General features: G+C 37.7%; 1 pseudogene; it reads right to left on the bottom strand.

The window, feature by feature from the left end:
* Nucleotides 1-7,332: 7,332 nt before the first annotated feature.
* LOC137235206 (ubiquitin carboxyl-terminal hydrolase isozyme L5 pseudogene) lies at nt 7,333-21,035 on the bottom strand (annotated as a pseudogene).
* Between the last annotated feature and the right edge of the window lie 6,024 nt (nt 21,036-27,059).

Below are 27,059 nucleotides of genomic sequence, written 5' to 3'. Positions count from 1 at the left end.
CATCTCTTCTTCCCCGAAGGCACTCGGGCTCCAAAAAAAATAAAAAAAAAAAACACAAACTCATTCATTCTTGTCCCTAGTGCTCCCAAATGCAACGCATAAGGGGGTCTTAAGGACCGGCCTCTGAGACTGGTTGGGGCCACTAGGGTCAATTTCCTACACCTCAGGTTGGTCCCAACCCACCCAGCCGCAACGCAGAGGCGGTCTCCAAGGACGCGCTAGTGGGACTGGCTGGGCGTGTTGAGGCCTCCCGTCATTCACCCTGGACACCCCTCCTGCCTCTAACGATATGGGTGGAGCGGCTTCAATGCCCGCTCCCCAGACTGGTGGGACAGGTAAGGGTGCCGCTTGCGATCCCAGCTGAACCCGTCACAATCCAGGTGGTATTCTGTGGTACCACCTGAGACGTGGGCTGAGCTGGGGTCCTACCATTCGCTCACACACTCACACTAACATCACAAATTCGGCAAAAAAAAAATTTACATTAAAAGGAAAAAATCCCAAGTTAGCGGACACATTTATTTCCAAGCCGACTAACGGACAACTTCCGGAAAAAAAAACCCCAATTACAAAAAAAAAATAAGTGCGTTCAGCACTGCCTCACCGGGTGAATATAAAAATCCGGAGACTTGACGTTCAGTCACGTGGCTCCTTCGGCCACTGCCCCCGATGACCAGTCCGGACAACCCGATTCATCAACCATTCCACCTCAACGCAGGTGGCTGCTCCTGCGGCTGCTCACCTCGGACTGGTGGAATGGTCATCTTCACACGTTGCCCGAACTGACCACCGAGACCAGCGCCTCGGTTGCCACGTTGGGCGCCATCTGTTATGGTATCGCATTTACGATGGAAGCAGTAAGGAAGGCGGTCGGCATGATGTGGTGGTGCACATTGGCCAGTCATTGTCGGCTGGGGCGGGTCCTTGCCAACCTTACTGTTCCTGCGCCATAAACAGAAAAAGTTCCTATCATGCCTTAAAAAAAACTCAGCTGTCAGATTCAAAAAACCTGACAGAAGCGCAGAGACCGACTCAAAACGCTTATCAATACAAAATAAAATAACATCCGGCCGAACCGGATGTCACGGACAGACCGTTAACATTCAAAAATGTAAATTCAAATTCAAAAAAGACTGACGCATAAAAAAATTACCGAACCGGACATGGCCGGTTACTAACGCTGAAAATCAAAATCAAAAAGAACTGCTGTAAACTAGAATAGCAAAAAAAAGCTGAAAATTAAAATGAAAACAGTAAAGGGCCGAATATACATAGGGGGCGCCGCGGGTGGTGTTGCGACGCCCGGTGCTTTGCCCACCCTCAAAATCCATGGCCACCGACGCACCTAAATTTCGGTGGCCCTTATCTGTGTTACCCTATGTGCCTTCTAAATGAGCCAGAACACCAGCATTCCCATTTTATTTACAAAGTTTTATTCAATACTCATTTCTAAGACAGAGATATAACAGAAATACAAAAACATCGAAATATTTTCTTTTATTTATAAGTTACCCTAACTAATGATTTTACATTTTAGTGCTTTACGCACTTTTATTAAATGGGAAAAAAAATCTCAAAATAATTCAATAAAATTGAATTATTTCCTCAAATTGCTGGCATGTATAAATGCGCAAAAGGCTCCAAAGAAATGAAATTCCATATCAGATGTTTAGGTTAAATATCGAGCGCAAAACTAATAAAACCAAAAAAAAATTTAATTTGAATTCCTTTCTTTTCTTTTCCTAATGTGTTCTCAGTTATTTTAGTCTAAGTTTAGTCAGTTGCAATACCCTTTCCAACTGCTATTCATTTATAATTGGCCTTTTGTTTTGTTAATAATTTATTTTATTTATGAGGTTTATCACATTTTATTTTATTGATTTATTGTATTTATTTATGTATTAAGGTATTTATTGTTTTATTTATTTACTCTATTAATTTATTTCACTTTAACTGATTTTAATTTAGTTTTATTCTAATTTAATTTGACCTTATTCTATTTTAAATTATATTCGTTATTCCATTTATATACGCTCAAATAATTTTCTTTGTTATTTTCTTATTTCGCTAATTCTAGGTTTATAAAATTTTTTTTCTTTTGTGATTTTTTTTCCTCGTTTTTCTTGGTTTTGTGTTTATTTTTATTTTTTTATTTTTAGCGTTCTATTAATTCTAGATATATATATATATACTAAATTCATTATATGAAATAACTTAGAAATATATAGTGCAGCTGTATATATTTTATGTGTATATATAGCATGTATTTATGTATATGGATTACTGGCTTTTATACAACTGAATATTCATTGAAGCAAAATAAAAATTTAAACAAAACGAAAAAAGGGAAAATTGTGCTATTAAGATGTGGCAGAGGCACGACCTCAAATGAGAGAGCGCACATACATACGCAAATATGATGTACACTTACCCATTCATCTTACATGATTGTTGTATTCTAAGGTGATGCAACAAAATCAAGGCGCTGCTCAAACAAAGCAAGCCACTGAAAATTTTCTAACAGAAGTCAGAGCATGTGGACAAAATGTTTGTAGTAGCGTGAGATTTTATGTTTGTGTAAACTAAAACATACAAATTGCTTTTTCTTTAAAAAAAAACCTAGCAAAGTTATGCACTTACAATATGCAGGACACATGCAAAATATGATGCATGCGGCAAGCAAAATTTTAAGGTGGTTTTTGTTTATTCATTTCTTTTTGTTTTTTTAAGGAACAAACAGTTCTCTCTCTCTTATTTTCTAACATTTAATGTTTACTTAGTTTATGGTTTTGCTTTTTTGCCTTTTTGTATAAGCGCACTGGAAGTACACACTGGGTAGAAAGGGAACTATATATATGATGCGTGTATATAGCATATAGTTTATATACAATATTTGTTTTAGCGCTTATTTGCGCAAAAGGAAACGTAATTTCTTTTGTTTTGTTGTTTTGTACCCAAGATTTGTGTGTTTACAGTGAAACAATTAAGTTTAGTACATTTTTCTTTTTTTTTTTTTTTCTTCTCTAACTTCCAAGTTTTCTAATTTCAAAATTTTATTTTCAGTTTATTTATTTGGAACGAACTCACCCAAGTCAGGTTGCAGGCCATTGGTGTAGGCTCTGCCGTTTTCGTTGCCGGTTGGTGTTGGTACTGTTGGTGGTTGTTGCGCTCTGGTCCGAGGTGATCAAGTGAACCTGGTGACAATAAAACTTCGTGTTGACCTTTACGATCTGGATGACTTGGTGCTAACTTTGGCGTTCGTTGTATTACGCTGCAGTGTACTGCTGGCCCTGGAAGCGGAGGTGGTGTTGGACGCTTTTCCAAAGGTGGTGGTGTACGTCGTAAACGTAGAGAAAGGAATTTATCTTCGGATACCAAGGGTTTCTCATCAACAATTTGTTTAGTGCCATCCGAATCCGAATCGGAATCACTAGAACTTTCCTCACTAGATGTGACTGTGAAACGCCGACCTACTACTTCAACTGGATATTCTTACTTTGAGCTTGTGTCAACACGACACAACCGTGATAAGGTTTATTACCACCTGTTTGTTCTTCTAGTAGTTGGGCTACGGAATCGGCCTGCAATTCCTCGTTGCAGTCTCTTGGTTCTTCCACAATACTCGCTTGAATATGTGCACAGCCGGCTGAATATAAGTGGGGATGAGTAGTTAATGTAGCAATAATGTTAATGAAGCAGTTGGCGCCTTGCTGTTGAAGTTGTGCCAACAGATGTTACACGATCCTTTTTATAATCGCCGGGCCGCCACAAATTTCAGCTGAAGCCAATCACACTTTTCCGGAAACTCGTGGCAATTTTCGCTAGTGATCGCAGATCTGTCTTTTTCTTGTTTTCGATACTTTTGTATCGCAACTTTCGCCCCATCACCAGTCACTAGGTGTGTTCGCACGAAAACGCTCCCAAGTGGACCGTAACCGTAGACCATAACAGCAGACCGTAACAAACCTAAACCAAAAAGTATTGCAACTCATAATAAGAGAACCTTTGTGTTGAATGTTGATTTATACCACAAAAATAACAAAATTCTTATCAAAACCAGGCTAAACGATAACGTTAACTACCCAAAAAACATAAGTTTTTTTACGATGCTTTCATGGATCGATTTACACTTAAATACCGATTTAATTTTTTTGTTAGTTTTTACATTTTTTAGTTTAAAATGCGATATATACATTCAGTGTAATAATTTTAGATTGAGGGTACTTCATGCAATTTTCTTTCTTCGTGACTTTGCAATAATAAACGTAGGTACTCATAGTAATTTTTTGCTTTGAATTATATGATTACAATATTTATAAGGACCATTTAGTTGGTGGTATTTGTACTGTCAGTTAAATTCATCAGCAATTATTTATATTCAAAATATTTTTTTGTTATACATCTCTTTTATAAAGTTTGGTTAAAAATTATTGACAAATTCGTTGCAATTAAACTGCTTTAAAAGTCTTTGCAAACTTTACGAGATTGTTGAATATTATTTTATTTAGAGCATAAAAAGCTTAGAATAGTAACGTAGGAAAAAACTTAGAATTATTTCAGTTAAGTTCATTACAAATATTTATATTCAAAATACTTTTTTGTTATACATCTAGTTTATAAATTTTGGTTACAATTATTGACAAATCCGTTGCAATTAACTTGCTTTAAAATTCTTTGCAAACTTTACGAGATTGTTGAATATTATTTGAATTAGAGCATAAAAAGCTTAAATTAGTAACGTAGGAAAAAACTTGGAATTATTAGATTCTTAGATACTTTACCCTAAAATTGCAGAACAGGAACGCAGGCTTCCTAGGGAAACGCGAGTCACTCTAGTCCAACTTCGATCTGGATACTGTAACACGCTAAACTCTTACCTATCCAGAATCAACCCCGACATACAAAATGTCCCTGCTTGCAATGTGTCGCACATGATACCAACCATCTCTTCAATTGTAATGTGGAACCAACTCCTTTAACAGCCCTCTCTTTATGGTCAACCACTGTTGAAACAGCAAGTTTCCTCGGTCTCCCGTTGGAGGACATTGATGACAATTTGTGATTGGTCATACCTATTGGATGGGGCGAAGCACTGCTACAAAAACAACATCAGAAGGCACTCGAAGACGATGCCTCAAAACTAACAACCAAGAGCAATAATTATCATTTCACTGACACAAATTTTTTAGTTTTTTCTTCCGTAGTTGGACACTATCTTTTCATAATATTACTTAACAATTTAAGATTAGACATTTTTTTCAAGTTGTATTTTGACTTACCAGCAACCATAATGAAATGATAGAAGGTGGAGGAAGATTTGACAGCTGTCATATCGAAGGCCCTTAGCTCCAGTGAGCTCCAGGTTGTATTTTGGAAGTAAAAGAGAATGGGGGGCATAAAAGAGGGCCCCTTTTTGAAATGGTACTTAAAATCCTACTTTTTCAATAATGATAAAATACAGACAGGAGTGTATTTAGATTGATTTTTGCGCAATTTAATCATAAAAGTTATGAATGAATATTGCTTTTTTAAATTTTGAAACGTTTGCAGCTTATAAATTTCTTTTGAATACATCAATTTTGCTGGTAATATTCTTGGACAGGGGTCGAATGCTTATAAACGACCAAAAATGCCGGCAGAGGTGTCAAAAGGCATGTTTTTACATTGGTATCAATAACCTGAATGATTGCCAAACCTGAACTAATGCCAAGAGATATTTGCAAAAAAATTTTTTAAATTTTATGCACAAAAGTGTTCTGCGAAAAAAAGACCTGGATCTTACCCCCGTCGGCCCGGGGTCATTGCTCAGATTATTGGTACCGAGGTCTAAACGTGTCTTTTGAACACTTTCACGACTCCTCTTCTGGAATATTACTAAGGTAGTTTTTAATATATTACATGATGGGAAAAGATATTCTACGCTCAACAGGAGGACGGATAAGGCAGCGGGTATACTAATTTGGTAGAATATTAGTTCAGGTTCTGGCTTTAGTCTTTATCCCTTAAACCTGAGATGTTTGAGCTGTGAATAGATCCGTTTTTGGCCACCTAACATTGAATTCGACGCTGCGGCGAACTGTAGGCAGGGGCTCCGGGGTCGAAGAGATCGTATACACATCTGGCCAAGCCTTCGATGATAGTAAAGATGCCAAGCGAGCTGCAACAACTTTTCAGATGCTCGTTCGGGACATCTTCATGTCTACGTTCTAATGAGCATAACGTCTTCATTATATAGCGCACGTTGTTGCTTTAACGACAGAGACAGTCACCAAATGATTTGGGGGAATGTTGGGTGTTGATAGCCCTTTACCGGATATAGATTCGGTTCGTTCCATTAAGGTTATAGCACGGAAACGATTTGATATGACCAGGTTAAACCTTCTACCGCCCTCTTCACACGTTAGAAAAGCTTCTGATAACCATTCAATGGAAATGATCATCATGGGCGGCTGACTTATAGATCAATGGGGTCATTATATAAAGGTGTAATGTAGCCATAATCCCCGTCCTGGGCTTGGAACCCGCCACATAAAACGACATTAATACAAATAAAGCAGAGTTACGAGGTATAGAGGGACTTGACTTTCCTATTATTTTGATGTAACCGGCGGTGAGATATGCCTATACTCGGACAGCCAAGTGATAGTACGCTGGTGTATCGCGAGACACCTCTGAGGCAGTAACGGTGAATCGGCTGTTTTATCAATACAGAGTGATATACCCTCCACCTTCAAAAAACAACGAATACCTATAAAATCACCAAGCAAACTTGGCCTGATTACAACCAGAAAAGAACAGAGTTTCTATTAAATATGCCTAGAAAAGAGATATTCAGGATCACATCCACAAGAACAGAATATTGGTCGTTTGGCCTGCATTGGGATAGAATGTCAATCCCCTTGAAGGGCAGGGGAGGACGGTTGTAAGGAAACAGTCACCCACTTCGTCTGTGAGTGCCCAACATTTGAGAACATTATGTATCGAATTAAAATCAGTTTTGTGCTACCCGATTTAATGGCTGTATCAAAATTTTCCATTAAAGACATCAGGAGATATTTTGATTTAACCAAATGGTTTGGGTAAAACAAACACAGCTTATATTACGTAATTGGTTCCATGGGAATAAAATGTTCATGAAAATGGCGATAGAGCGAGCGAGGTCTCTCCGACCGGCCAGCATAGCCACCAGCCAAACAACCAGGAAAGTCATAAGGCCAATTATTTTGTTACGCATCTCCATGTATTAAAATGTTGATACCTGTTGAATTATAGTTCCATTTTATTGTTAAAAATAAAAGAAAAATAGATACATTCAACGCTTAAGATTTGCTTTTAGATACGGCAGCTTTGCCTTTCATATATGGGTATTAATTGACCTTGCTCTCTCAACATTTTAAAAAATTCAACGATGAATGGTAAATATTTGTGCTTACGCCGAATGTTTTCAATAATATAGCGTTTCCATTTTTCCCCTCCATATTCAATTTTTGAACGCAATTGTGTTATTTCCGTCTGACGATCTTCACCATCTCCAGTATCCATAGCATCGTCAGCAGTCGCCAACATTTTATCGATTTTCTCCTGATATATTCTCAATCTATCTGACACTATGGCCATAAGATTAAAATGTATTTCACCTTCGCTATATTTTTGCATACGTTTCTCAATTATGGGGCGTACAACATCACAACAACATTTTCTACAGAAGATACTGCGCCCAAATCCAATGGACCTTCTTTCAAACCATCAAATTCATATAAACGTCCATTAATTGGTATGTATCCAATAAAACGATAAACATCATCAACAGGCGATGTAAACCTAGAAATCATCAACATATACATCCCTCCTTCCACCTGTTGCCCCAGTGGATACCGCCCTAATATCAGAGCCTTACTCACTGGCAACAATCGCATTATCTTAGGTAATTTCAATGCCCATCACGATCTATGGCATTCAAATTTGCGGGCGGACAGTAGGGGTGAGATGTTGGCGGATCAAATAGAAGAAACGACGTTCTGCACAATAAACGGAGACGCCCTCACACGTATGGTAGGAAGCTGTCACAGTTTGCCAGATATCTCAATCGTGAGCGCAGAACTCGTAAACTGCGTCAACTGGCAGCCGATGGTAACATTGGCATCCGAGCACTTGCCTATACTTATTTCGCTCGAGCGTACCGCCGACTTCATCGTCACCGAAAAACGCACTTTCATAAACTTCAGAAAAGGAAAGTGGGAAGAATATAAATCTTTTACAGACAACCTCTTTGCTGCCCTCCCTATCCCGACTGATGCCCGCCAAAGGAGCGTGCCTTCCGCAAGGTCATTGAATCCTCCTCGGCACGTTTCATTTCGCCGGGAGAATTCCCGAAATCCGGCCCCACTTCCCGGCGGAGGCCGCAAACTTAGCGAGAGAACGTGAACTTATGAGACAGCTTGATCCAGGCGACCCCCAAGTAAGGGATATAAACCAACGCATCCGATTGATTGTGGATGAACACAAGCGTGCGAAATGGGAGGAGCACCTAAGAGGTTGTAACCTCTCCACCGGTGTGGGTAAACTTTGGTCCACCGTAAAATCCCTATGGAATCCGACTAAGCACAAAAACAAAGTTTCCATCGCCTTTGGCGACAAAGTGCTGTTGGATTCGAAAAAATGCGCGAGCGCTTTCTGCCGACAATATATAATGCATTCTATGGTCGACAAAGATAGATAGAGCCAACAGACACGCACATAAACACAAATTCAGCGCGTCACCAATCACCATCACCGCTAAAGAGGTTGAGGACGCCATTGGTAGTGCTAAACCTCTTTAGCGGTGATGGTGATTGGTGACGCGCTGAATTTGTGTTTATGTGCCTGTCTGTTGGCTCTATCTATCTTTGTCGATCGTAGAATGCATTATATATTGTCGGCAGAAAGCGCTCGCGCATTTTTTCGCATCCGACAGCACTTTGTCGCCAAAGGCGATGGAAACTTTATCTTTGTGCTTAGTCGGATTCGATAGGGATTTTACGGTGGACCAAAGTTTACCCACACCGGTGGAGAGGTTACAACCTCTTAGGTGCTCCTCCCATTTCGCACGCTTGTGTTCATCCACAATCAATCGGATGCGTTGGTTTATATCCCTTACTTGGGGGTCGCCTGGATCAAGCTGTCTCATAAGTTCACGTTCTCTCGCTAAGTTTGCGGCCTCCGCCGGGAAGTGGGGCCGGATTTCGGGAATTCTCCCGGCGAAATGAAACGTGCCGAGGAGGATTCAATGACCTTGCGGAAGGCACGCTCCCTTGGCGGGCATCAGTCGGGATAGGGAGGGCAGCAAAGAGGTTGTCTGTAAAAGATTTATATTCTTCCCACTTTCCTTTTCTGAAGTTTATGAAAGTGCGTTTTTCGGTGACGATGAAGTCGGCGGTACGCTCGAGCGAAATAAGTATAGGCAAGTGCTCGGATGCCAATGTTACCATCGGCTGCCAGTTGACGCAGTTTACGAGTTCTGCGCTCACGATTGAGATATCTGGCAAACTGTGACAGCTTCCTACCATACGTGTGAGGGCGTCTCCGTTTATTGTGCAGAACGTCGTTTCTTCTATTTGATCCGCCAACATCTCACCCCTACTGTCCGCCCGCAAATTTGAATGCCATAGATCGTGATGGGCATTGAAATTACCTAAGATAATGCGATTGTTGCCAGTGAGTAAGGCTCTGATATTAGGGCGGTATCCACTGGGGCAACAGGTGGCAGGAGGGATGTAGATGTTGATGATTTCTAGGTTTACATCGCCTGTTGATGATGTTTATCGTTTTATTGGATACATACCAATTAATGGACGTTTATATGAATTTGATGGTTTGAAAGAAGGTCCATTGGATTTGGGCGCAGTATCTTCTGTAGAAAATGTTGTTGTGATGTTGTACGCCCCATAATTGAGAAAGGTATGCAAAAATATAGCGAAGGTGAAATACATTTTAATCTTATGGCCATAGTGTCAGATAGATTGAGAATATATCAGGAGAAAATCGATAAAATGTTGGCGACTGCTGACGATGCTATGGATACTGGAGATGGTGAAGATCGTCAGACGGAAATAACAAAATTGCGGTCAAAAATTGAATATGGAGGGGAAAAACGGAAACGCTATAGTATTGAAAACATTCGGCGTAAGCACAAATATTTACCATTCATCGTTGAATTTTTTAAAATGTTGAGAGAGCAAGGTCAATTAATACACATATATGAAAGGCAAAGCTGCCGTATCTAAAAGCAAATCTTAAGCGTTGAATGTATCTATTTTATTATAATAAGCTTTTATTTACTTTCACTTTTGTTGTCTGTAATGGAATCTTGCAAGTTAAATTTGATACACTTCCCGGTGTCCGATTGAGCTGAAATTTTGCACACATGTATAACTCCGATGACAATGCAATATTGCTTTGTTAGAATTCGATAAATTAATCGATAACACAGTTATCGGTAAAGATTTGTATTTACTTTGGCATAACAGCCTAAGTCCCATACAAACACGCCGGTACCTATCCGTGGATTGTGATATTTGGACGTGGTGAATCACGTGTCACGCGTGGTGAATCTCATCGCTTGCGAAAAGCGGAGACACAACCCTCTGTTCTATTTCTGTGTATAACCAACATAGCTGAATTTTTAAGGCTGTTTAACCCTGTAATCTTTTCTGTAATTTTTTTTGCTTTTGGAAAAATTACCTATTTGAAAAAAGCTGGCTGAATAATATTGGCATAACAGCTTAAGTTAAATCAAGAATGGAAAATCTTTGGAAAATTTGAGCAGATGTGGCAATTTCGCGCGTCCGTTGAACGAAATATTGACAATCTGCTGATCATCGCTAAGAAATTAGCGACATTCCATCAACTAAGCAGCACTTTAGCAATACTACTGTTATTATTTGGCCGCTCAAACACACAAATATTAATTGTGCATTAAATCTAAAATATACAAATACACCATAATAATTTACACGGCCAAAGCCATAATAATTCACACGGGTCATCAATTCTTTCTCTGATTCAAAATCTGAACTACCAGCGCTACCGTCAACAGCTCAGTGTCATCACTGCCAGTAGCGCCAATAACACCAAACTCGTGCCTGACACGCAAAAGTCGTTTCACTCAATAGCGCAAGTAAAATGTACTACGCACTCACTACTAAGAAGCGTCAAAAATTCGCTTGGAGTAATTTCGTCGATGAGCTACCATTGAGCTGGCACCGCATTGGCGCTGGCGCCATGCAATTTACATCACTAAAATTGCGCGAATGCCCAGGCTCATGACTTCAATACTTATATTTACAATGCTTTAAACTTTAAATCAGGGATGCACCTTAACGTTAAGCTAATCGTTTATCAAAAAATTTCCACCGTTTCCGTTGAAACACTTCGAAATATTATCGATAAAGAAATTATCAAGATAAATTGTATCTCGTTTTTAACCGAAACGAAAAGCTTTCGTCAACGTTAAAAACGTTAACGAAAACGTGATACTTTATGTTTGAATTGTGCTGGCAATGCTATAGCCATGGTGAAGCCGTAAGGTGGCAACAACGAGCGCACATACACACACAAACTCTATGTAATTTGTTTGTGTAATTCGGTGGTGGTAATGTCAAAAATACTCTGAGAAATGTTCGTACTCTCAAAATTCATGAGACAAGTTGCAATCAGCTTGGATAATGCTTTCACCTTTAATGACTCCGCCATCAATCAGCTTTGCCAGCATAGTTTGAAATTAATAATCAACATAAACGATTTGATTTCGTTTTGATATGGCAGAAAACGAAACGAAATCATTTCGTTAATTTGACGATCTTAACGTTAATAAACGAAACGAAATGACTTCGTTTCGTTTATTAACGTTGATTATCGTAACGAAATGATATCGTTTCGTTGGTTAAGCATGCCTGCTTTAAATACACCTCTGAAGTTGCTGCGCATAAAATGTGTACTAATAAATTCCAATACGCATTATACGCAGATGTAACTGAAATATGTTTTTGTTTCACCCCCTATACTTATATTTAAAGCTTTTCTAAGAACAAGCTTCTATTACTTGTTAATAAAACGAACTAAAAAGTAAAAAATAAAATTAAAGAAAAAAAAACTTTTTTAAAAATAAGCTTTTATTATTTTGGTTAATAAAATCAACTAAAAAGTAAACAATAAATTGACTCTAAAGAAATATAACACTTTATAAGTTCATTGTAAGCTTAAACGCTAATTAGGCTTTTTCGTCTGCGACAAAAAAATTCTATATTGTACATAATTATATATTTTTAACATTAAAACTTTACACCTAAATTATTAAATCTTACAGTTTATATCACAGTCCTAATTGTTCTAATAAAAGCGTGTTACATTGCGATAGCAAGAAAAGGAGATCCTAAATGTTCTTAATTATACCATCAAAATTTAACACGTTTTTTATTAGAACAATTAGGACTGTGATATAAACTGTAAGATTTAATAATTTAGGTGTAAAGTTTTAATGTTAAAAATATATAATTATGTACAATATAGAATTTTTTTGTCGCAGACGAAAAAGCCTAATTATCGTTTAAGCTTACAATGAACTTATAAAGTGTTATATTTCTTTAGAGTCAATTTATTGTTTACTTTTTAGTTAATTTTATTAACCAAAATAATAAAAGCTTATTTTTAAAAAAGTTTTTTTTTTCTTTAATTTTATTTCTTTTATTTTTAACAATAAAATGGAACTATAATTCAACAGGTATCAACATTTTAATACATGGAGATGCGTAACAAAATAATTGGCCTTATGACTTTCCTGGTTGTTTGGCTGGTGGCTATGCTGGCCGGTCGGAGAGACCTCGCTCGCTCTATCGCCATTTTTATGAACATTTTATTCCCATGGAACCAATTACGTAATATACGCTGTGTTTGTTTTACCCAAACCATTTGGTTAAATCAAAATATCTCCTGATGTCTTTAATGGAAAATTTTGATACAGCCATTAAATCGGGTAGCACAAAACTGATTTTAATTCGATACATAATGCTCTCAAATGTTGGGCACTCACAGACGAAGTGGGTGACTGTTTCCTTACAACCTTCCTCCCCTGCCCTTCAAGGGGATTGACATTCTATCCCAATGCAGGCCAAACGACCAATATTCTGTTCTTGTGGATGTGATCCTGAATATCTCTTTTCCAGGCATATTTAATAGAAACTCTGTTCTTTTCTGGTTGTAATCAGGCCAAGTTTGCTTGGTGATTTTATAGGTATTCGTTGTTTTTTTGAAGTTGGAGGATATATCACTCTGTATTGATAAAACAGCCGATTCACCGTTACTGCCTCAGAGGTGTCTCGCGATACACCAGCGTACTATCACTTGGCTGTCCGAGTATAGGCATATCTTACCGCCGGTTACATCAAAATAATAGGAAAGTACAGTCCCTCTATACCTCGTAACTCTGCTTTATTTGTATTAATGTCGTTTTATGTGGCGGGTTCCAAGCCCAGGACGGGGATTATGGCTACATTACACCTTTATATAATGACCCCATTGATCTATAAGTCAGCCGCCCATGATGATCATTTCCATTGAATGGTTATCAGAAGCTTTTCTAACGTGTGAAGAGGGCGGTAGAAGGTTTAACCTGGTCATATCAAATCGTTTCCGTGCTAGAACCTTAATGGAACGAACCGAATCTATATCCGGCAAAGGGCTATCAACACCCAACATTCCCCCAAATCATTTGGTGACTGTCTCTGTCGTTAAAGCAACAACGTGCGCTATATAATGAAGACATTATGCTCGTTAGAACGTGGACATGAAGATGTCCCGAACGAGCATCTGAAAAGTTGTTGCAGCTCGCTTGGCATCTTTACTGTCACCGAAGGCTTGGCCAGATGTGTATACGATCGCTTCGACCCCGGAGCCCCTGCCTAGAGTTCGCCGCAGCGTCGAATTCAATGTTAGGTGGCCAAAAACGGATCTTTTCACAGCTCAAACATCTCAGGTTTAAGGGATAAAGACTAAAGCCAGAACCTGAATTAATATTCTACCAAATTAGTATACCCGCTGCCTTGTCCGTCCTCCTGTTGCGTGTAGAATATCTTTTCCCATCATGTAATATATTAAAAACTACCTTAGTAATATTCCAGAAGAGGAGTCGTGAAAGTGTTCAAAAGACACGTTTTGACCTCGGTACCAATAATCTGAGCAATGACCCCGGGCCGACGGGGGTAAGATCCAGGTCTTTTTTTCGCAGAACACTTTTGTGCATAAAATTTAAAAATTTTTTTTGCAAATATCTCTTGGCATTAGTTCAGCTTTGGCAATCGTTCAGGTTATTGATACCAATGTAAAAACATGCCTTTTGACACCTCTGCCGGCATTTTTGGTCGTTTATAAGCATTCGACCCCTGTCCAAGAATATTACCAGCAAAATTGATGTATTCAAAAGAAATTTATAAGCTGCAAACGTTTCAAAATTTAAAAAAGCAATATTCATTCATAACTTTTATGATTAAATTGCGCAAAAATCAATCTAAATACACTCTGTATTTTATCATTATTGAAAAAGTAGGATTTTAAGTACCATTTCAAAAAGGGGCCCTCTTTTATGCCCCCCATTCTCTTTTACTTCCAAAATACAACCTGGAGCTCACTGGAGCTAAGGGCCTTCGATATGACAGCTGTCAAATCTTCCTCCACCTTCTATCATTTCATTATGGTTGCTGGTAAGTCAAAATACAACTTGAAAAAAATGTCTAATCTTAAATTGTTAAGTAATATTATGAAAAGATAGTGTCCAACTACGGAAGAAAAAACTATAAAATTTGTGTCAGTGAAATGATAATTATTGCTTTTGGTTGTTAGTTTTGAGGCATCGTCTTCGAGTGTCTTCTGATGTTGTTTTTGTAGCAGTGCTTCGCCCCATCCAATAGGTCTGACCAATCACAAATTGTCATCAATGTCCTCCAACGGGAGACCGAGGAAACTTGCTGTTTCAACAGTGGTTGACCATAAAGAGAGGGCTGTTAAAGGAGTTGGTTCCACATTACAATTTAAGAGATGGTTGGTATCATGTGGGGACACATTGCAAGCAGGGACATTTTGTATGTCGGGGTTGATTCTGGATAGGTAATTGTTTAGCGCGTTACAGTATCCAGATCGAAGTTGGACTAGAGTGACTCGCGTTTCCCTAGGGAGCCTGTGTTCCTGTTCTGCAATTTTAGGGTAAAGTATCTAAGAATCTAATAATTCTAAGTTTTTTCCTACGTTACTAATCTAAGCTTTTTATGCTCTAATTCAAATAATATTCAACAATCTCGTAAAGTTTGCAAAGAATTTTAAAGCAATTTAATTGCAACGGATTTGTCAATAATTGTAACCAAAATTTATAAACTAGATGTATAACAAAAAAGTATTTTGAATATAAATATTTGTAATGAACTTAACTGAAATTATTCTAAGTTTTTTCCTACGTTACCATTCTAAGCTTTTTATGCTCTAATTAAAATAATATTCAACAATCTCGTAAAGTTTGCAAAGACTTTTAAAGCAATTTAATTGCAACGAATTTGTCAATAATTTTTAACCAAAATTTATAAAAGAGATGTATAACAAAAAAATATTTTGAATATAAGTAATTGCTGATGAATTTAACTGACAGTACCAATACCATCAACTAAATGGTCCTTATAAATATTGTAATCATATAATTCAAAGCAAAAAATTACTATGAGTACCTACGTTTATTATTGCAAAATCACGAAGAAAGAAAATTGCATGAAGTACCCTCAATCTAAAATTATTACACTGAATGTATATATCGAATTTTAAACTAAAAAATGTAAAAACTAAAAAAAAATTAAATCGGTATTTAAGTGTAAATCGATCCTTGAAAGCATCGTAAAATAACTTATGTTTTTTGGGTAGTTAACGTTATCGTTTAGCCTGGTTTTGTTAATAATTTTGTTATTTTTGTGGTATAAATCAACATTCAACACAAAGGTTCTCTGATTATGAGTTGCAATACTTTTTGGTTTAGGTTTGTTACGGTCTGCTGTTATGGTCTACGGTTACGGTCCACTTGGGAGCGTTTTCGTGCGAACAAACCTAGTGACTGGTGATGGGGCGAAGATTGCGATACAAAAGTATCGAAAACAAGAAAAAGACAGATCTGCGATCACTAGCGAAAATTGCCACGAGTTTCCGGAAAAGTGTGATTGGCTTCAGCTGAAATTTGTGGCGGCCCGGCGATTATAAAAAGGATCGTGTAACATCTGTTGGCACAACTTCAACAGCAAGGCGCCAACTGCTTCATTAACATTATTGCTACATTAACTACACATCCCCATTTATATTCAGCCGGCTGTGCACATATTCAAGCGAGTATTGTGGAAGAACCAAGAGACTGCAACGAGGAATTGCAGGCCGATTCCTTAGCCCAACTACTAGAAGAACAAACAGGTGGTAATAGACCTTATCACGGTTGTGTCGTGTTGACACAAGCTCAACGTAAGAATATCCAGTTGAAGTAGTAGGTCGGCGTTTCACAGTCACACCTAGTGAGGAAAGTTCTAGTGATTCCGATTCGGATTCGGACGGCACTAAACAAATTGTTGATGAGAAACCCTTGGTATCCGAAGATAAATTCCTTTCTCTACGTTTACGACGTACACCACCACCTTTGGAAAAGCGTCCAACACCACCTCCGCCTCCAGGGCCAGCAGTACACTGCAGCGTAATACAACGAACGCCAAAGTTAGCACCAAGTCATCCAGATCGTAAAGGTCAACACGAAGTTTTATTGTCACCAAGTTCACTTGATCACCTCGGACCAGAGCGCAACAACCACCAACAGTACCAACACCAACCGGCAACGACAACGACAACGGCAGGGCCTACACCAATGGCCTGCAACCTGACTTGGGTGAGTTCGTTCCAAATAAATAAACTGAAAATAAAATTTTGAAATTAGAAAACTTGGAAGTTAGAGAAGAAAAAAAAAAAGAAAAATGTACTAAACTTAATTGTTTCACTGTAAACACATAAATCTTGGGTACAAAACAACAAAACAAAAGAAATTACGTTTCCTTTTGCGCAAATAAGCGCTAAAACAAATATTGTATATAAAATATATGCTATATACACGCATCATATATATAGTTCCCTTTCTACTCAGTGTGTACTTCCAGTGCGCTTATACAAAAAGGCAAAAAAGCAAAACCATAAACTAAGTAAACATTAAATGTTAGAAAATAAGAGAGAGAGAACTGTTTGTTCCTTAAAAAAACAAAAAGAAATGAATAAACAAAAACCACCTTAAAATTTTGTTTGCCGCATGCATCATATTTTGCATGTGTCCTGCATATTGTAAGTGCATAACTTTGCTAGGTTTTCTTTTAAAAGAAAAAGCAATTTGTATGTTTTAGTTTACACAAACATAAAATCTCACGCTACTACAAACATTTTGTCCACATGCTCTGACTTCTGTTAAAAACATTTTTAGTGGCTTGCTTTGTTTGAGCAGCGCCTTGATTTTGTTGCATCACCTTAGAATACAACAATCATGTAAGATGAATGGGTAAGTGTACATCATATTTGCGTATGTATGTGCGCTCTCTCATTTGAGGTCGTGCCTCTGCCACATCTTAATAGCACAATTTTCCCTTTTTTCTTTTTGTTTAAATTTTTCTTTTGCTTCAATGAATATTCAGTTGTATAAAAGCCAGTAATCCATATACATAAATACATACTATATATACACATAAAATATATACAGCTGCACTATATATTTCTAAGTTATTTCATATAATGAATTTAGTATATATATATATCTAGAATTAATAGAACGCTAAAAATAAAAAAAAAGAAATAAACACAAAACCAAGAAAAACGAGGAAAAAAAAATCACAAAAGAAAAAAAAATTTATAAACCTAAAATTAGCGAAATAAAAAAATAACAAAGAAAATTATTTGAGCGTATATAAATGGAATAACGAATATAATTTGAAATAAAATAAGGTCAAATTAAATTAGAATAAAACTACATTAAAATCAGTTAAAGTGAAATAAATTAATTGAGTAAATAAATAAAACAATAAATACTTTAATACATAAATAAATACAATAAATCAATAAAATAAAATGTGATAAACCTCATAAATAAAATAAATTATTAACAAAACAAAAGGCCAATTATAAACGAATAGCAGTTGGAAAGGGTATTGCAACTGACTAAACTTAGACTAAAATAACTGAGAACACATTAGGAAAAGAAAAGAAAGGAATTCAAATTAAATTTTTTTTTGGTTTTATTAGTTTTGCGCTCGGTATTTAACCTAAACATCTGATATGGCATTTTATTTCTTTGGAGCCTTTTGCGCATTTATACATGCCAGCAATTTGAGGAAATAATTCAATTTTATTGAATTATTTTGAGATTTTTTTTCCCATTTAATAAAAGTGCGTAAAGCACTAAAATGTAAAATCATTAGTTAGGGTAACTTATAAATAAAAGAAAGCATTTCGATGTTTTTGTATTTCTGTTATATCTCTGTCTTAGAAATGAGTATTGAATAAAACTTTGTAAATAAAATGGGAATGCTGGTGTTCTGGCTCATTTAGAAGGCACATAGGGTAACACAGGTAAGGGGCCACCGAAATTTAGGTGCGTCGGTGGCCATGGATTTTGAGGGTGGGCAAAGCACCGGGCGTCGCAACACCACCCGCGGCGCCCCCTATGTATATCCAAAGCAATGGGCCCAGACGGCATAGCCATGCCGATGCTTAAAAGCCTAGGGAAAGAGGGTTTCAAATATTTAGCGCATGTCTTCAACCTGTCTCTTTCCACCTTTGTCATACCCGAGAAATGGAAAATGGCCAAGGTGGTACCGCTGCTAAAGCCTGGTAAACCAGCTAACATAGGAGAGTCGTATCGTCCGATATCTCTCCTATCGCCAGTAGCAAAGACGCTTGAAGCCATTTTGCTCCCTTATTTCCAAGCAAATTTGCAGCTAGCCTCTCATCAGCATGGCTTCAGAAAACTCCATAGCACTACCACCGCGCTAAATGCCATTGGCACATAGATAAATTGCGGTTTAAATCAAAGCCCCCACCATAGAACAGTACTCGTAGCGCTAGAACTATCAAAAGCTTTTGATACGGTCAACCATGGCTCGTTATTGCAAGACCTGGAAGGGCTACCCTTCCCCCATGTCTTAAAAGGTGGACCGCAAATTATCTGGGTGGTCGGCAGGCATCGGTGCAATTTAGATACGAAACATCAAAACCAAGGAGAATTAAAAAAGGGGTGCCAAAGGGTGGTGTCCTATCCCCACTTATGTTTAATTTCTACATATCTAAGCTACCTTCACCACCGGAAGGAGTCACAACCGTTTCCTACGCCCAGGCCCACAGATCGATGAGCTATGCAATAAAATAAACGGCTACCTCCCTGTTCTCTCCAGTTTTTTCGCCTCGCGAAACCTGGCATTATCACCGACTAAATCTTCCGCGACCTTATTTACAACATGGACGTCCCAAATGTCGACCATTTTGAACATCCACGTCGATGGCACTACGCTACCGACTGTCCTACATCCCAAAATCTTGGGTGTGGCGTTTGATCAGGATCTACATTTTGGTGAGCACGCAGCTGCAATTGTTCCGAGAATTCAGAGCCGTAACAAAATCCTCAAATCCCTCGCTGGCAGTACCTTGGGAAAAGATAAAGAAACGCTCATGACTACATACAAAGCAATTAGCCAGCCGATTACGTGCTACGCGTCACCCATATGGACGCCAAGCCTAAAAATTACCAACTGGAAGAAGCTACAGGCCTGCCAAAATACTGCTCTCAGAATTGCCACGGGCTATCTTCTTATGTTCCCAGAACACCATCTGCATAATGAGGCGAGAATACTCCCCATCAGGGAGAGAAATGAGATGCTGACCAAACAGTTCCTGTTGAATACCCAGAAACCTGAGCATCCCAACAGACATCTGATTGATGAAGCAGCACCGCCTAGGGGCTTAAGGAGTCATCTCCGTAAGCATTATGGGGAAATATGGCACCTGAGAACCCAGCCATATGAAGCAAAAAAACTCAAGCAGGTCCTTGGTGAACTCCACAAACAGGCGTCGGACCTTTATGCCGGGAATTGCCCGGTGAATCCAGTACTCAAAGAAAAGTATCCAAAACTCGCGGAAAAGGAACGCATACTCCCCAGGGAAACGCGTGTCACTCTTGCTCAACTTCGTTCTGGATACTGTAACAGGTTAAACTCTTACCTATCCAGAATCAACCCCGACATACAAAATGTATGCCCCGCTTGCAATGAGTCCCCACATGACACCAACCATCTCTTTAATTGTAATATGGAACCAACGCCTCTAACACTTCTTTCCTTATGGTCCACCCATGTTGAAACAGCAAGTTTCCTTGGACTCCCTTTAGAGGATATTGATGACGCGGCTGTTAGGTGGGGCGAAGCACTGCTACAACAACAACACCATAAACATCATCTTTATTTTAATTTTTTGTAGCTATCTCATCAAGGGTTTGTCGTGCACTGAACGAGTTTTTGGAGCACTTCTTAGAGTAAGGCCTTTTTTATAAGGATCAAAGGACTACGAAAATTTTTTGAATTCAGTAAGTGTTGGTCCCAGCTTAATGTCTTCATGATCACGATTCAACAGAATGCTAAATATTGCCTGTGTTGCGCAAGCATTGTTAATGACTTGCTTTGCAAAAAAAAAAAAATATATATATATATATATATATATATATATATATATATATATATATAGACGATCATCGCGTACAACGGATGCAGATGATTCATCATCCTGCACCCATTTAAAAAGGAAATGAACCCATGTATGGGTTCGATGTCTTTAAATAGGTCAGGTTCAAGATCTAAACTCTAAATCTCCCCCACTTGGACGCCTTTACATTCAAATTCACGTATTAATTCCGTAAATACACCTGGATCGCTCTCAATTAAACACCAGATGCCTACGTCGTCGGACATTCGTTTAATAGAATTATATTGATTTTTGTGAAATTTTAATTGAAATCAGCTAACTTTTATATTCATTAAAATCAAACAAAATTATTAAATGAGAACTGTCACACGTTTGAATGATAGAAAAGGCAACACAAAGCGGAATTTGAGAAAAAAAGTGATGCGGTTGTAAAATTTTTCAGAGAAAGCACTTGGTATGGTTTTACATACATTTTTTCATCTGAATAAAAAGGGAGTTTTGTAAAGCGACCACATTCTTATTTCTAAGGGCGTTCAGGATGGCGGCGTTAGAGCAAGAAACTGCTTACATCCGCCACCTTCTATAATTCCATCATGCCAGCAACAATAGAATTTTTAATCGGCACTGCCACGTAAAATCAATGTACATGTTCTAGCAAAAACGCAACCTTTAAATAATTATAAACTATAAAAATAAAATTAATGTCAAACCCACTATCAAACTTTGGAAAATGTTGAAATGTTCACCACCAACTTGACGTTCTTCAAAGTAATCACATTGACCCAAAACACTTGAATTAATATCATTACCTGTAGTCATAACAGCACCACCACAAGCTTTCATTGTACGTTCAAATCTTCTTCTGGTACACTAACAGACCATTTCACGATCTGCAAATACTACCATAATACCAACATCACCAATTGATAGTTTGGATAACACAACATAGGCGTCGTACTTGGCTAGTTTATTGTACAAAATACGCCATTCAGCATCAACAATTTTCTGATACTCTTGAACATTATCAATACGTAATTCAGCATTGTCACGCTCAGCCTTGAATTCCAATTCTATATTTAAAATTGCGATTTTATATTTTTTGTATGACGTTGGATCCACCAAAGAAAAGTACAGCGTCCACAACCATTTTAGAAAAGAAATCTTTTCGTTGATGAATAAGTTTGGAGGACATTGCTGTGGCAGCGCATTTTTCCAATAAAGCACGTTGTTGTTCCTTTGATTTGCGCTTCGACATGTTCAGCCATGGCATATTTTGGTCATGCATAATTGTAATGCTTTGCGTATAGCTTTAATGATGATACGTGCATGCACGCCTTCCTCAACATATGGCTTAACTTGTTTTAAGGTTTTACATGCCTAAAGTACTACTGAAGTGGTGCCATGGCCGACCTGATAAGAGAAACATTTTTATTCTACACATTCTAATATAACAAAAAACTTACCTCAGCATTTTGAGATTTGGCGATGTCGACTAGAGTTTTACGGCTGGATGCACAATATCCAATAGTTTCATAATGGTTGCCCCATCATTTGAAATTGTGTCCCTACCACTGGAATCAACAATATGTTTGTCCATACTGTGTGAACCCAATGTAGTACGTACAGCGTCCACAATTGAATGCGAGGCATTGATGTTGGATATGAGTTGAGGTTCTACCTTGAGAGCTATCGGTACCCAAATATTTTTTACACAAAAACTCATGTACCCAATACAAGTTCACGACGTTCATATTTATCGACACGCTGTCCGGTGTGGCCCAAATGTTGGAAATATTCAGTTGGCACTGTTGAGAAAATATATGGATCAATGAACACAAGTAAAAGTGAAAGAGTTTTTTTACCATCTGTTGTTACACGACCAGCATCTACAAATTGCATATTAGCCTTGCAACGATTACATCTAATTGGACCCATTTCACCAAAATTTGCAATTGGTGGCTCATATTCACCCTCAACCGTGCGTGCCATTGGTGAGATGGTAAGTGTAAAGGACAAAGCTGTTGTTTTAAATAAATCAGCTGTTACGTGTATGCAATAAAAAAGTCCTGCAAACGAGTTACCCTGATCTTGTACCACATATTTTGTGGTCACCAATGGTGGTAATAAACCCTGTTCATTAGTAATAAAAGCACCACCAGCGCTATTTTGATTTTCAACGATAATGCTTATCGGATTAGGCATCTGATCGGGATCTAAACGGCGTTGGGCTACTGTTGCGGCTGTTGATATATACCAGTACCAGGTGCAGGTGGTTGCTAAAGAAAATAATACAAAAATAATCATCAGTAGTATTTTAAATATATTAGTTGTATGTATTAGCATACATGATAACCATGACGTCCGGGTATTGGGGGTTGACCCGGCATGGGTGGCTGACTGGGCATTGGCGCCTGTCCAGGTTGTGTTGGTGGCATCATTTGACCCATGTAACCACCTGGTGCACTTGGTTGTAGTAGAGGGCAACCGGGTGGACCAGGTTGTGGTGGATAGCCCGACTGTTGTGGCATTGGCAGGCATTGCTGCTGTCGTGGCATTGCATAAAAAATGGCTTTTCGTTTGAACTCCGGAAATAGCTTTCACAAAAGTGGACTTACCGTGTCCAATCCTGCCAATATTGATTGTTGCCTGACGCGAAATTACCTCTGGCGATAATGGGGACAAATTTTCGATATCCTGTAAATAATAGTTTTTTATTAATTCAAATTATATTAAAGCAAATCCTACAATATAACAGATTGAACGATGCAGATTTTGTAGCACCAGTAATGAAAATGAATGAATGGATGTGTAGCGATATGGGAAAATCATGTTAGATTCCCCAGAAAATGGCTTTTCCCATATCGCATTAAAACTTAGTTGATTTTGGTTACTTTGTAGAAAATATAAATGTATTATTAATATAAAATGCAAATACCGTAGCGCACACAACACTTAATTTAAATATAGTTTTTATTATATCTGAAATTATTTGTAAATCAATTTTTATTACTCTGCTGTTGCTGCGCTTGTGCTTTCAAGCTGAAAACAACAAATGGCGGATTCGCAGAAAATTTTTGTCACGTATTTGAGGGTACAGTGCATGTAAGAAAAGGCAAGCATATATGGATCGGACATTTCAATTAGGCCATCTCATTCTGTCATACTAACAGTTGTAGAACAATGTGGGATATTTTGTTGTTGGTCGCCATTTTCAGTCACTAGATTTTTGCTGGGAGCTGATTTGACCAACCCTCCCTGCAAAAATCGTGTGACCAAAAACGCACACAGCCACACGAAATTTTGACAGGGGTGACGATTTGGAATGAAAAATTCTCCAAATGAAATAGCATGTTGACAAATTTAGCTTTGCCACAATGTATCGTGCTCTCTTGCACCTACTATATTCATAGGCATTGTGAAATATGTCATTTTTGTGTGGAAAAAAATTTTCAGCGAGTATGCCATTTTCCGCGAATTGAGCTGCAGGCCTGTGCTAATTTTGGAGTACTAAATTAAATTAAAATAACTTAGCGATGTTGGATGTAAGTGTTTGGAAAGTGAATTTAATATGTATTCATGTTTGTAGTTGTACAATATTACAAATTCTAATATTTTTCCAGAAAACAATTGTTGCACTTCGTGCACGTCTCCAATACGCTTCGTTGCCTGGAAATCGGGCAAAAATGGAAAACCTCAACAGCCAGGTTATCCTCTACAACAACCAGGTGCACCACGTGGTTACATGGGTCAAATGATGCCACCAACACAACCTGGACAGGCGCCGATGCCAGTCAACCACCCAAGCCGGGTTAACCCCCAATACCCGGACACGTCCGGACGTCCTGGTTATAATGTATGCTAATACAACTATTATATTTAAAAATTTGCTGATGATAATTTTTGTGTTATTTTCTTTAGCAACCACCTGCACCTGTTACTGGTAAATATCAACATCCGCAACAGTATGATCAAGCCCAAGGCCGTTTAGATCCCGATCAGATGCCAAATCCGATAATAAAATAGCGCTGGGTGCTTTTATTACTAATGAACAGGGTTTATTACCACCATTGGTGACCACAAAATATGTGGTAGAAGATAAGGGTAACTCCTCGCCACGTTACGTTAGGTATCGCTATTCGAAATTGATGTTTTGTTTGGCAATTACATTGATCTTTCTTCTTTGCAGGTCCTCTTCGTATTGCATATCTGCAACAGCTGATTTATTAAAAACAACAGCTTTGTCCATTACACTTACCGTCTAACCAATGGCACGAACGGTTCAGGGTGAATATGAGCCACCCATTGTAAGTTTTGGTGAATTGGGTCCAATTAGATTTAATCGTTGCAAGGCTCATATGCAATTTGTAGATGCTGGTCGTCGCACAGTGGGGTAATCGAGCCTGAAAATGGAGATCAATTCATACGAGCATTTAATTCAAAATATTTTGATGTAATTATATGCTTAGTACCGAATGAAGTAAAAAAAAGAAAAATCCGCAAATAGTTTAGTAAAATTTTTTTTTTATCGAGTTTTTAATATCCTTAGTACAGATCGAAAAAAGTAAAACTTTAGCCGTTCCTCTTAAAAATAATTTATATGTTAACTAATAATTTGTTAAAGTTCTGATCATCATAAATTACAAATTAAACATAATTTGTATTATTATCTTAATAATCCTTATATTTTTTGACAATACTTCCTTCTTCATCATCATCTTCCGGAAGAGAACATAGGAAATTACTTTACTCAGTTGTAATGTTTCGACATTGTATATATTTTTTTCCTTAACATATATAAGTTATTGTTAAGTCTAGAAAGTAATATATAATAAATACTAATTATCTTAATTTTTTAATAAAAATCGTCATCATCTTCGTCTGAGTCACTTTCGGAACTATTGTCGCCATCTTCATTGCTGTAGTTGTCCATAATTATCAAATTTTGTGCCTCTATCGGCAATTTCTTAATTTTTTTTTAGGTAGTTTTCGCATACTTGATATAAATGAATCGGAAGAGATCAAAAGCCTTTTGAATATATCTTCATTTGTCTCTCTTCTGCCACATTTTCGAGAAAAATTTTCTCTATAGTTTTTAAAATCTTTGTTTCTTGCTTCGAGGGGTTCTTCTGACAATTGACCGATAGGTAACAAAGCGTTGGATATTACCTCTGGTCCATGAATAAAATATTTGTGGAGTGTGGGAGGCATTTTGTACCAGGGGTAACACTTAACAAAATACCTTGCCGTACTTTGAGCGTAATCGCGAAACTGGTCCACCTTAATTTGACGACCACTAGAAACAACTGCAATAATTGTATGCATCATTTTTATTAGCCCCAGGTCAAGTTTTGTTATAATTGCTGACATTTCACTATTTTGGAAGAAACGCCTAGCAGTATTGCCATCGTTGGAGGACCCGAAACCGGGCTTTGGTTGGTCAACGATTAATCCCATTTTCTCTTTAAACTCCTTTTGAATGCGTGCTTTGCTTTGAGAAACTAACAGTTTTTCATCATCCGAACGTGCTTGCCATTTTTTTATTGGAAGTTTATAAGAAACATGCAGCAAACATTCAAAAAACCGAATCCAACCGTGAAGTATGGAAAGACCAAATTGTAGGTTTTCTGTTTTTACAGCCCGTTTTATCATATTGTCGATTTCATTGAATTCTTTAGAGGTTGCGCCACATAAGTAACATTTTTGCGTGGCTGTTGTCAACCATAGTCAAAATCAAATCGTGCTTAATTTTTAAATATTTATCATTATGAAACACAACCGAATGAAAAAGACCTTGTATTTCCCTTTGAATTCTATCTTTTTCATTTTGAGAAACATCTGATGACTCTTTAATAAATTCTATTTTTAATGGTCTACAAAATCTAGTAGATGCAGGTCTAGGATATTGCCAGATAATTTTGCTTCCACAAGTTAGCCTTAGTGGAACAAGACAGGTAATAAAAACTGATGAATCGCATGCATCTGGCTCGAGGCACCTTTGCTTATAGGATGTATGGCCAGAGCTTCCATCGAACCCCCATTTAGAGCACAGACAAAGTCGCGACATTTCCTCTTCGTTTAATGTTTCAATCATTTTTTGGCTTACCAAAATCAAACGCTGTACAGTATGATCTAAAAGTGCTTGCAAGCTCACTTGCGCTGAAGTTTCGCTTATTTGAATACACTCATTGTTAGGATAACATTTTTGTTTTGCTGACTGCACATAAGAATAGCAAGGATATCTTTCTGGACAAGATTTACTTATAATATTGTATTGTTGTCGTGATAACTTA

The sequence above is a fragment of the Eurosta solidaginis genome, chromosome X, assembly GCF_040869045.1.
Source record: "Eurosta solidaginis isolate ZX-2024a chromosome X, ASM4086904v1, whole genome shotgun sequence".
Taxonomy (NCBI): domain Eukaryota; kingdom Metazoa; phylum Arthropoda; class Insecta; order Diptera; family Tephritidae; genus Eurosta; species Eurosta solidaginis.
This window is presented reverse-complemented; position numbering and strand designations above follow the sequence as displayed.